The sequence below is a fragment of the Phalaenopsis equestris genome, unplaced genomic scaffold (genome assembly GCF_001263595.1).
Source record: "Phalaenopsis equestris unplaced genomic scaffold, ASM126359v1 Scaffold216328, whole genome shotgun sequence".
NCBI lineage: Eukaryota > Viridiplantae > Streptophyta > Magnoliopsida > Asparagales > Orchidaceae > Phalaenopsis > Phalaenopsis equestris.
The window spans coordinates 3,678-15,464 of NW_018234958.1; positions in this window are offsets into that span (position 1 = coordinate 3,678).

Consider the following 11,787-nt stretch of genomic DNA (forward strand, 5'->3'; position numbering starts at 1 on the left):
AATTTTTTAAAAATAAAAAATGTAGCTTAAATTATGATTTTAATACTTTTATTGGTCATATTTCAGATGCCATACTAATGATGCTTGTTCTAAGATGGAATACTAATGCCATAAAATAATTAATTAATGTCCTTTCTAATTAAATAAAATATACTAATTACGAGATTGGAATTTGGGCAATATTTTATTAATATGAAGGAAAATATTCCGCGTTCTTTCTAATTCAACTCTCTTAATTTTTTTATTTTATGATGAGATATATTTTTTGTCAAATTTATATATATTATTACGAATAAATGATTAAAATTAAAAATTTAGAAAATATTGTTTCTCAAAATGTACTAAATTGTTATCATCTTATTTTATTATATTATTTAAATTATATTTAAATACTTATAATATCTATTATCATACACTTAAAACCAAATTGAATTCTTGATATTTGAACGTCTACTTCCATCCGAGTTTCATAACATCGATTATGTTAGTCTTGATTTGAGCGTGCTTAAGAAAATAGTTAGAATAATAGAAAGGTTGTTGCAAAAATAAATAAATAAATGGATGAAAATTCGAGGATCATCATCACCAACCCCCACCGATCGTTGTCGATCACTACTAACCGTCATCGACAACCACTGATTACCTTTGAACACTATTGTCGCCGTCAACCACCACCGACCTTGATCATCACCAATCACCGTCAACCAGCACATATCGGAAGCCGTCAGTCGACGTTGTAACTTGGAAAGCTTAGTGACCATTTTCTTCATGTGGGACAAGGAGTCTCTGCAAAAATCAAACTGGGTCAGACCCCGTGGTTTTTTCCCTTCACGGGTTTTTCACGTGGAAACTGTTGGTTTCATTACTAGTTGTTTTCTTTTACCTGAGTGTGTGTTGAATTCACGTGCAACACTAATATGATAATTCATTGCTCTACTGCCGTGAATTTTATAGCATGCAATAACAATAATAATATTTTAGAACGCTTAACCTCTGAACATTTTGATTAACATATCAATCAAAATATTGAAAAACAAAATTTTCTTAAATTTTAGTTTTAATCCTTTTTTCTTAATCATGGGATCAAAATTAAAAATTTCAAATGGATCATTATTAGAATTTATTATTTTTTAAAAAAAATTGGCAAAAATATATCCCACCATAAAATCAAAAATTAAGAGACGTTGAATCAGCAAGAACGCAGAATTTTTTTCCTTCACATTAATTTAATATTGCCCAAATTCCAATCTCATTTTTCTCATTTTGGCCTTTTGCCGAAATATCATTAATTCGTATATTTTATTTAAATATAAAGAACATTAATTAATTGTTTTATGGGATTAGAGTTCTATCATAGAACAAGCATCATTAGTATGGCATCTGAAATATGACCAATAAAAGTATTAAAATCATAATTTAAGCTACATTTTTTATTTTTAAAAAATTGTTTTTACTAAGAAAAAAAATAAAAAAATAAGTGGAAACGATGCAAATAAGAAGCAGATACGAGAAGGGGAGCCACATAATGATTTGTAAAGGAATGATTTTTGACAAGCATTGCATGCAACGAGACAGAGTATTGAAATCATAAGTGGTGTTATCTGATCGGTTTGATCTGTTAGGACAAATTTTCAGCCGACTTTCTATTTCTCTTCATGAAATAAGCCTTCATGACAAATCATAACCATTTTAAAAATAAATTAAAAAATTCTATTTATTTTAACATGGCATTTCTATTTATTTTAACTGGTATGAAATTACATGATTCTCTTTACATATAACTACAATAATAACAATAAGCATTTACAATAAAGTATATATTAAAATAGCTAAATATTAAGACATCTATATGTTAACAGTAGATTTGTTGACACAAAAAGTTTGATGTGTAATGAAAATTATTGCCACCCGTTCGAGAACATTACATTTATTAACATATTTGTGAGCTTACTGAGAGAATTCATCACTCAAATTGTCAACACCCAATAATGTTTTGATAATCTTAAAGACTTTTTTAATATGCAAAACAAATAAGTTAATTCCTTAAATAATTGTATTATAAGATTGCAGTAAAAAATCTTTGATGTGAAAGTTTAGATAAAGATAACGTTTAGATATACATTCAACAAGCAATTATCAAGTAGCCTAATTAAGCTGCTTAAATTCCCTAATAAACATATTAATCTCAAAGAGTATAATAACATGTCAGCAAATACCAACGAGTTTAAGCTAGCCATAAGACATTGGGTGCGTTTGGGCGATAGTGTGGTGCCGCGACGCAGTTTTTCTTGTTTAGCAAAATTGTGTTTTATTTGATTTCTCAAAAAACTACTGCTTAAAGCTTCATTTTCTCATCAAATCTGGCTACCTGTGATGCTGCTATAAAGATTTGGTTTGGATTTTTTTAAAAAAATATTATAATAATCACTGCAACTTTTTGAACAATGACTTCATCTTTAGTAGCTTCACAGCTGCTTCTTCAAGCTTCTAAATAGGCTCTTTCTCTCAGTGGAAAAATTTTAATGACTTCTCAGAAAAACCTAAATTCGTATTGAAAAATTAGGTCGTTTGAAAGATCTTGTTTATATAATTAATAGTAGCTTTCTCATCAAGGATCCCAACACCAAGATAATTTCTCAAAGTGGTGAAAACTTAATAAAAGAAACATTTATATAATAAGGAGTGAGAAGCATCTCTCCATCCCATGTACACCTAAGTATAAAAAACTTTATATTTTTAGCAACAATGCAAGTTACATATTAATATCAATACGTAAGAGGATCCAATGAACCTGAACTTCAATCAACAAGAATTCTCTTTCATGTAAGTTTTCTCCTTAGATAACCTTTCCAAAGCATTCACGATGGTATTTTTGCCACTAAGTATTTGATATATCATGATATTTGGTATCTATTCAAGCAAACTCATAGAATACTAGTACTATAGATGAAACCATAGTTTGAAAACCTTATATGTTCTAACAGTTTGATTTAATGCCAATAATGAATCTCCAAAAACATTAATTTCTTGAATTTATCTTAAGGTTGTAGAGACATAGGTGTTAAAAATTATTTCTCAAGTCGTATAAGTGGTCTTCTCTTTCTTTAATCTTAAGCACCAAGTCATCAATGTAACATTCAACTTGTTTGGGGATGATTTCCTTAAAAATTTTGTTCATTGCTTGTCAGTAGGTGGCACTGAAAATTTTTAAGTCAAAAGGAATAACTTTGTAGCAGTAAGCTCCAATTGGAGTTTGGAATGCAGTAAATTTCTCATCTTTATGAGTCATCTTAATTTGATTATTGCCCAAAGATGCATCTATAAATGAGAAAATTACGTGTGAAGAGGAGATATCAACCATTAATTCTGGTACAAGCGAAGGAATTTGTGCATAGGGCATGCCTTTGTTGAGATCTTGAAATTCAATGCACACACAAATTTGTCAATTCTTTTTTCTAATCAACACGGAATTTAGCAATCTGGAAGGATACTTCTTCTCTCAGATAAAACTGGCCTCGATTAATTTCTTCACTTTTGTGATTACTTATTTTGCGATCTTGACTCTCATTCATTGATGGGCTTGATTAACTAGTATGACATCAGCATGTATTTCCAATTTATTAATTGTCAACTTGTGAGCTAACTCATCCAACTCAAGTGCTTTAAGATTTTATTGTTTTAAAGTTTGATTTAAACTACTTTAAAGCTGTTTTTAGTTATCTTATAACTTAACTTTCAAAATTATTTTAAAATTTTTTTAAAATTAATGTTCAATTATTTTTAATATATTTTTAAATGGTTTTCAAATCCATTTTAAACACATGAGCTTGCAAAATGACATCTTTTCTCTTCTTTTTCCATTAATCTTTTTCCATTTACAAGAAGAGCTTACTCACGAGTAGTTCTCATTTTTCATTTTCTTGTATCATTTTTATATGCACATAACTACACATTATATAGATTTAGAATGAACTAAACATAAGACATACAAAGAGAACATACATGAAACATGATAAAATAAAAATTAAGTCACAAAAACTAAACATCACTCGAAACATAGGGCAAGACTTAGTTGAACTAGGGTTGGGCTAGTTTCAGCTAGGGTTTGGTTGGGTTTGGATTAGTTTGGGCATAGGTTAGGTTGCGTTCGGGCTAGGTTGGGACTTGAGTTAGGTTGGGTTGGGCTAGGTTGGGTTTGGGTTAGGTTTGGTTTGGGTTAGACAGATTTTGAGTATGGGTTTGGTTAAGATTGGCTAGATTGGTTTGGGTTAGGTTTGGTTCATACTAGATTGGGTTTGCCCTAGGTTTTCATCGCTATAATTGGTTTGAGCATGGCTGGGTTCAAGCTAGCCTGAGTCTGACCTGAACTAGAGCCTAGCCTATTTGATTCATTTAATTGGGTTTTTACATAAAAAATAGAATATAAACTATAATATATAAATAAAACTTAACTGTTAATCGATCTAAGAGGGGGAGGAAGCAAACCACCATGCCAAAGAGGGAGCACGTGCAGAGAGAGCATGTTAGAGAAGGAGGAGGAGGCCTTTAGGACTGTGAAGAGGGGGAGGTATTTATAGGCATCACGAGCTCGAAGTTTACGTGACGAACAATTGGCTCCCACGAATCAACCCTCGATCACTGTTGATCAGACCGAAGGACCATCCTCTTGATCACCGTTAATTTGAGCTGGAGCGGTTGGACCTTTCACGAATCGAGGGGGAGGCTTCCACAGATTATCGATGACCAGAAGGATGTAATGAATAGCCTAGAAGTACCTCTCTCGGGAAGATAAAAGGGTGATGCACCCAGGCTTCACTTTTGTGAAGCTAAGATATCGCCTGACACCTAATGGCACCTAAGTGTCACGACCTTTCATAGCATGAAGCTCTCGTGGCTTGGATTGGAGGGCGTTTCTTTCTCTCTTTTTTTTAGCTCTTTTAGATTAAAAAAATTAGGGAAATTGGTGATGTGAATGCTTTTAGATAAAGTGGGCCCCTTATATGGAAATTGAGGTCAAAATGTGGGCTCCACCTAAAGAGAGAAAATTGTGATTTTTTTATGAAACATCATATGAGCTTCAAAATAGTGAATTTTAATGTTCTCAGCTTAATTTGACTAAATTTTGAGTTTGGAGTTTATATGAGCTCATTTTGAGAGCAAAATGGTAATTATCTTCCAAATTATCATAATTATCGTCCAAACTGTCGTGGCCTAGATGAGCGAAAAAATGGAGTTTAATTTGGACATGGAGAAGTTCATTTGAAAGTTTTTGATGATCCAGACACATTCACAAAGTCTATTTTATAAAATGATGTTCTGTTGAAAAATTTTTATGTGGGACGAATTCTTATGCATGAAAGCTCACCACACAAAATTTCACGTGAAACGTTGTGTGATAGCTGTTTAAAATTATTTCATGCTATTTATACATTGATAATGAACCAAATATAGCTCATATCATGAAATTCTAAGCATTATAATGACCAAATAGAGAAAACGTTAATTTAAGAGGATAAAATAATAGTTTCATAATGTTCTTCATCGAGCTGCATTTCGGTCCAACTTTAAAATCTGATTGAGGTTAATGCTGTTTGATTTTCATTTTTGCATATTTTATTTCCAGTTTGTTTTAAATATTTGTGTTGAATGATTAGTTGACAAAAACTGAGGTCAACACACCCCACTCCCTCCATTAAATGAGATAAGTTGATCACCCAAATTTTGAGACTTATTAAAATTAAATATTTTATTAATATTTATTTTGTATATTAGCATATATCATTATTCTTATTAGTCTTATTGCTTCGCCGTCAAAAAGATAACATAATAGAAGAACTATAAAAATTAATCTATGACCAAAGTTTTGTGAATCGGATTCAATGTGTCAAGCTAGATACCACTTCAGGTCAGTGAGATGGGTCAAAAGATCAATCCGACCTAGGAACTTGTTTGGACGGTTCACTCAAAATGATTGTCCTCCAATGCTCGAACATGGCAGCCCCACTAAAAACACCTAGGAGATCAACTCAGTCAGACTTTTACAAGCTAATTCTACAACAAAGCTCCTCAAGGTAATTGGAAGGAATTTGTCAACTCGTCTGAGTTGAATAGGCTAAGTGGAGCAATATGAAGGATGAAATGCCAAAAGAGTAGTATTTATGAGAGACAATTTTCAAGGTGTGGTATTATAAAGAAAATATAATTATAATGTGCACACAAAAGATGATAAAAAGGATAAAGCGGATATCTTTTGATATTCGTGTATTGTTAATATATTACTGAATAACATATTTTCCAACTTCTAAATAAATAGGGTTGATCACTGTAAAAAAGAGGATTTCGATATACACAAACCTTCCTCAAATTTTCATCCATATCTTTTTCTTGCAATAACTTTTCTATTATTATAACTATTTCTTGAGCATGGTCAAATCACGATCTAGCTATTGTGAAAAACGACGGCAATAAAGCGAAAAATCAGATCGAGAAAAATAACAAAACATATAACAATAGCGGAAACACACATATTTTACGTGGTTTGTCAAATTGCCTACATCCATGGAGTTGAAGAGGATTTTATTACTTCGAAGAATTACACCGTTGAACGCCTTGACGTTTACAAGAAAACACTCCTTTTACTCTCTCCTTTCCTCTCTCTCTTCATCTCTATCTCTCTCTCTCTCTACCAAAAGAGTTACAGGGAAAAAGAGTTTCGTAAGCCACCTAGCAGAGGAAGGAGATTGGGAGTAATTGGAGTAATTCACCTGGGTTTTGCGCTTTCCAATTTATAACCAATCTAGTGGGCCCATTTAAGGCAACCATAATATTTAGTTAGCAATTCTGCAGATAGCAGGATTCCAAAGCAAGTGAGGCGACGCGGGAACGCGGGGAGGAGGAGAAACAGTGGTTACGCGGTTACGCGGTTCAGTAGAGAGAGAAAGATGCGGGATTTAGCAAATTAAGCATGAGTTAATCTTTCCTTAATTCATGAATCAGGAAGAAGCGGGAGGAGTAGGCGGAAAAAGAATAATTAGTAATATTAATTACGTTCTTATTATTGCATTGGATCAGATCTCCACTAATCTCAATAATTTTCCCACTTGAAGACTGGGACACATACTGCACTATCCACTGATGTATCACCCTTTTCCTCAAACGTGATATCCTCCACCTCTATAACTCAAAACTCCGGTCCTCATGCCATAAGAACAGCTGAAGCCGAACACAACTTCAATTTCTCAAGAGTAACACCCTCAGTCAATATATCAACCTCAACATAGCCTCGTACCTCCAAGCTTTTTCTAGGGTTACTCTTGTATCTGCTAACAACTTCCACTGCACAGACAATATCATGCCTCTGCTGAAAGACTTTTTTAACAAGTCCAACCTTGTACATTTTACTGCTATCACGCTCAGTCTTCACCCGGTACACCTACTTGTTGTACATTGCCTTCTTCTGTGGTGGAAGTTTTGTCAGCTCCCACTTGCTCGAATTTTTATCTTGCAAGATTTCTTCATAGCTCCGTGGTTCTCCACCATCTGTCCGTACAAGATTTGGTTTCCTGTCTTTGGCACTTTGCCGCTTTTCAGGGAACTGACTTTCTTCTGTTTCCCTATAATGCACCTCTAGCTCATTTGTTTATATCTGAGTAAATTTGTAGTCATATATAGTGTGTCAGTTTTCTTACCCCAAACCAGTACTAATGCTCCATTAGTAACATTTCAGGTACTATCTGAGAACACTACTGAATGACCACCCTCATTGAGCTGTCCAACATAAATGAGGTTTTTCTTCAACTCAGGAACGTGCTTGACTTTTTGCAAAGTCTATTTTCTCTTGTTAGCGAGTGCAATATCAATGTCTCTCATCCCCACCACGTCTAGAACTTTTCTATCAGTCAGATGTACCTTGCTAAAGTCGCCTACAACATAATTTTGCATCAACTCCCAATGGGAAGATGTGTGGAAGAAAACCCCTTAAATTCAATCATCAACAGAACTATGAACTGTCAACAGTAATACATCTTGTATTTCTTCGGTTACAACATTAGCACCATCGTTCTCCTTCTTCTTAAGATTTCTGCAATTCTTCTTTATATGGCCAGCCTTGCTACAATTCCAGCAAGTTGTTTGCTGACCAGACATTGATTTTGATCTTCCTCTATTTGAGTTTTTGTCCTGTGATCTCCCTCTGGAATCAACAATCAGTGTCGAACTCGAACCCCAGGTCTTGCCAGAATATTTCCTGCGCACCTCCTCAGCCAAAACCAAATCATGAATATTATCATATTTCAATTTAGATTTACCTGCAGAACTGCTAACTGTCATCTCCATGGCTTCCCAACTATTTGACAATGAAACCAGCAATATCGACACGCGTATCTCATCATCAAAATCAATTTCAATGTCAGTTTTCTTACCCCAAACCAGTACTAATGCTCCATTAGTAACATTTCAGGTACTATCTGAGAACACTACTGAATGACCACCCTCATTGAGCTGTCCAACATAAATGAGGTTTTTCTTCAACTCAGGAACGTGCTTGACTTTTTGCAAAGTCTATTTTCTCTTGTTAGCGAGTGCAATATCAATGTCTCTCATCCCCACCACGTCTAGAACTTTTCTATCAGTCAGATGTACCTTGCTAAAGTCGCCTACAACATAATTTTGCATCAACTCCCAATGGGAAGATGTGTGGAAGAAAACCCCTTAAATTCAATCATCAACAGAACTATGAACTGTCAATAGTAATACATCTTGTATTTCTTCGGTTACAACATTAGCACCATCGTTCTCCTTCTTCTTAAGATTTCTGCAATTCTTCTTTATATGGCCAGCCTTGCTACAATTCCAGCAAGTTGTTTGCTGACCAGACATTGATTTTGATCTTCCTCTATTTGAGTTTTTGTCCTGTGATCTCCCTCTGGAATCAACAATCAGTGTCGAACTCGAACCCCAGGTCTTGCCAGAATATTTCCTGCGCACCTCCTCAGCCAAAACCAAATCATGAATATTATCATATTTCAATTTAGATTTACCTGCAGAACTGCTAACTGTCATCTTCATGGTTTCTCAACTATTTGACAAGGAAGCCAACAATATCGACACACGTATCTCATAATCAAAATCAATTTCAATAGACGACAATTGATTTGTGATGGTATTTAAATCATTCAGGTGTTAAGCAACATATACACCTTCCTCTATCTTTAAGTTTATTAACTTTTTTCATCAAGTGCACATTGTTATTCACCGATGGCTTTTCATACATACCTGATAAAGCCGCCATGAGATCTGAAGTAGTCTTCTCCTTGATGATGAGCAACGAATCTTGACAAGATCAATCTAATAATCCCCAGAACCTGTTGATCCAACAGATTTCATACTGCGTCGTCCATCTTTTCCTGCTTCTTTCCCAAAAACGAAAGATGAACTTTCTTCCCATAGAGGTAGTCCCCTTTCTTATCTATGTCATTGAACTTCTCGATCCCCGATGTCTTCACTTCGTCTCCGACCATCACTTTCCCTCAGATTCGAACCTGATCTCTGATATCAGTTGTTGTGAAAAACAACTACAATAAAGCAAAAAAAAAAAAAACAAATCAAGAAAAATCGCAAAACAAAAAACAACAACAGAAACACATAGATTTTATGTGGTTCGCCAAATTGCCTACGTCCATGAAGCTGCAAAGGATTTTATTACTTCGAGGAATTACACCATTGAGGCCTAAGAAACTTTCTTTCTCTTCCATCTTTCTCCTCTATCTTTTTCTCTATCTCTCCTCTCTTTGCTCTCTTGAGCCACCCTCTATCTCTACCAAAAGAGTAACAACTAAAAGGGAAAAAGAATTTCTTAAGCCACCTAGTAGATAAAGAAGATTTGGATTAATTGGAGTAATTCACCTGGGTTTTGCGTTTTCCAATTTATAACCAAGTAAGTAGGCCCATTTAAGGCAACCATAATCCTTAGTTAGCAATTATGCAGAAAGCGGGATTCCAAAGCAGGTGAGGTGAAGTGGGAATGCAGGGAGGAGGAGAAACGCGGACCTTCACGCGGTTATGCGGTTCAACGGAGAGAAAGATGTGCGATTTAGCAAATTAAGCATTAATTAAGCTTTCCTTAATTCATGAATCATAGAGAAGCGGGAGGAACAGGCGGAAAAAAGCATAATTAGTAATATTAATTACTTTCTAATTATTGCAGTGGACCGGATCTCCACTAATCCCAACCCTAAACATAATCAATGTTATGAAACTCAGATGGGATTTTAAACAATGCAAAGAAGTAGACGTTCAAATATCAGGAATTCAATTTGCTTTTAAGTGCGCGATAATGGATTTATAAGTATTTTAATATAATTTAAATAATATAATAAAATATAATAACAAAATTTTAGTACATTTAACTCTTGAACATTTCGATTAACATATGAATCAAAATATTGAGAAACAGCATTTTTCTGAATTTTTAATTTTAATCCTTTATTCTTAATCATGAGATCAAAATTAAAAATTTCAAATGGATCATTAGTAGAATTTATTATTTTTTAAAAAATTGGATTAGCTCACCATTTCAACCTTAATTTATTATTTTTTGAAATGGTCTCGGATTTGACGATTGAATCAATTAAACTGCTCAATCTGATTTGATTTTAGACACCATGAAACTAACATTGTTGCTGCTTTTTCTTGTTATTATTTTGTTTTTTTAGATTTGTGACGCTCAATTATATTATAACCTTTTGATATAGTAGAGAATATATATGTATATGTATATATATATATATATATATCGCCATAAAATAAAAAACCAAGAGACGTTCAATCAGCAAGAACGCAGAATTTTTTCCTTCATCATATTACGAAAGAGATTAATTAATTATTTTATTGTATTAGTATTCCATCTTATGACAAGCATCATTAGTATGGCATCTGAATGTGAAGAATAAAAGTATTACTATCATAATTTAAGCTACATTTTTTTATTCTAAAAATACGTTTTTACTAGGCTGAAGAGAGATAGTAAATGAATGATTTTTGACAAGCATTGCATGCAACAAGACGAGTATTGAATGCATAAGCAGTGTAATCTGTTCAGCCATACCACTTGAGTATAGTTTTCGCCCGAGTCTCCATTTCTCTTCTTGAAATAGTCCTTCATGACAAACCATCATCACAGGTAAAAAATACAACAAAAATTTTTCTTACAATGTTGCCGGGTTGCTGATGTGTCAAAGTTGTAATATCAACAACAAATTTACGTGCTGACATGACAAAATCATTGTGATTTTGCCTATTTTAAAAAAAAATATTTTTAAAATATCAATTTAAGAAAATAATGTCATTTTAAAAATTTTGTCAAACATATTTATAACAGTCAAAACCTTGTAGCAAATATAAATTCAAATTGTTCATCGGTTGCCATCACTCCAAACCGAGAGACAGAACACGAATTTTCCATTCCTTGTTGGCTTTCTTTTTGACGTTGATGTTAGAAGAGATGTAGAATGTTGCGTTAGGTCCCACACTGGCAAACACAATTAGCGCACTCTTCCCTTTTTAAGCACTTATCCTCCGTTTGGAAACACAAGTAACAATAGGCTTCAATTTCTTATACAAATTAAATTTTGTAGTTTTTATTAGGGCTGTCAATTTGGCTCGTTGTTCATGAACAGCTCGTGTTCAGCTCGTTAAGTAGCTCGTGTTCGGCTCGTTCGTTAAGCCTAATGAGTCGAACACGAACAAATTTTTAAGCTCGAAATGCAAACGAGCCGAACACGCACAACA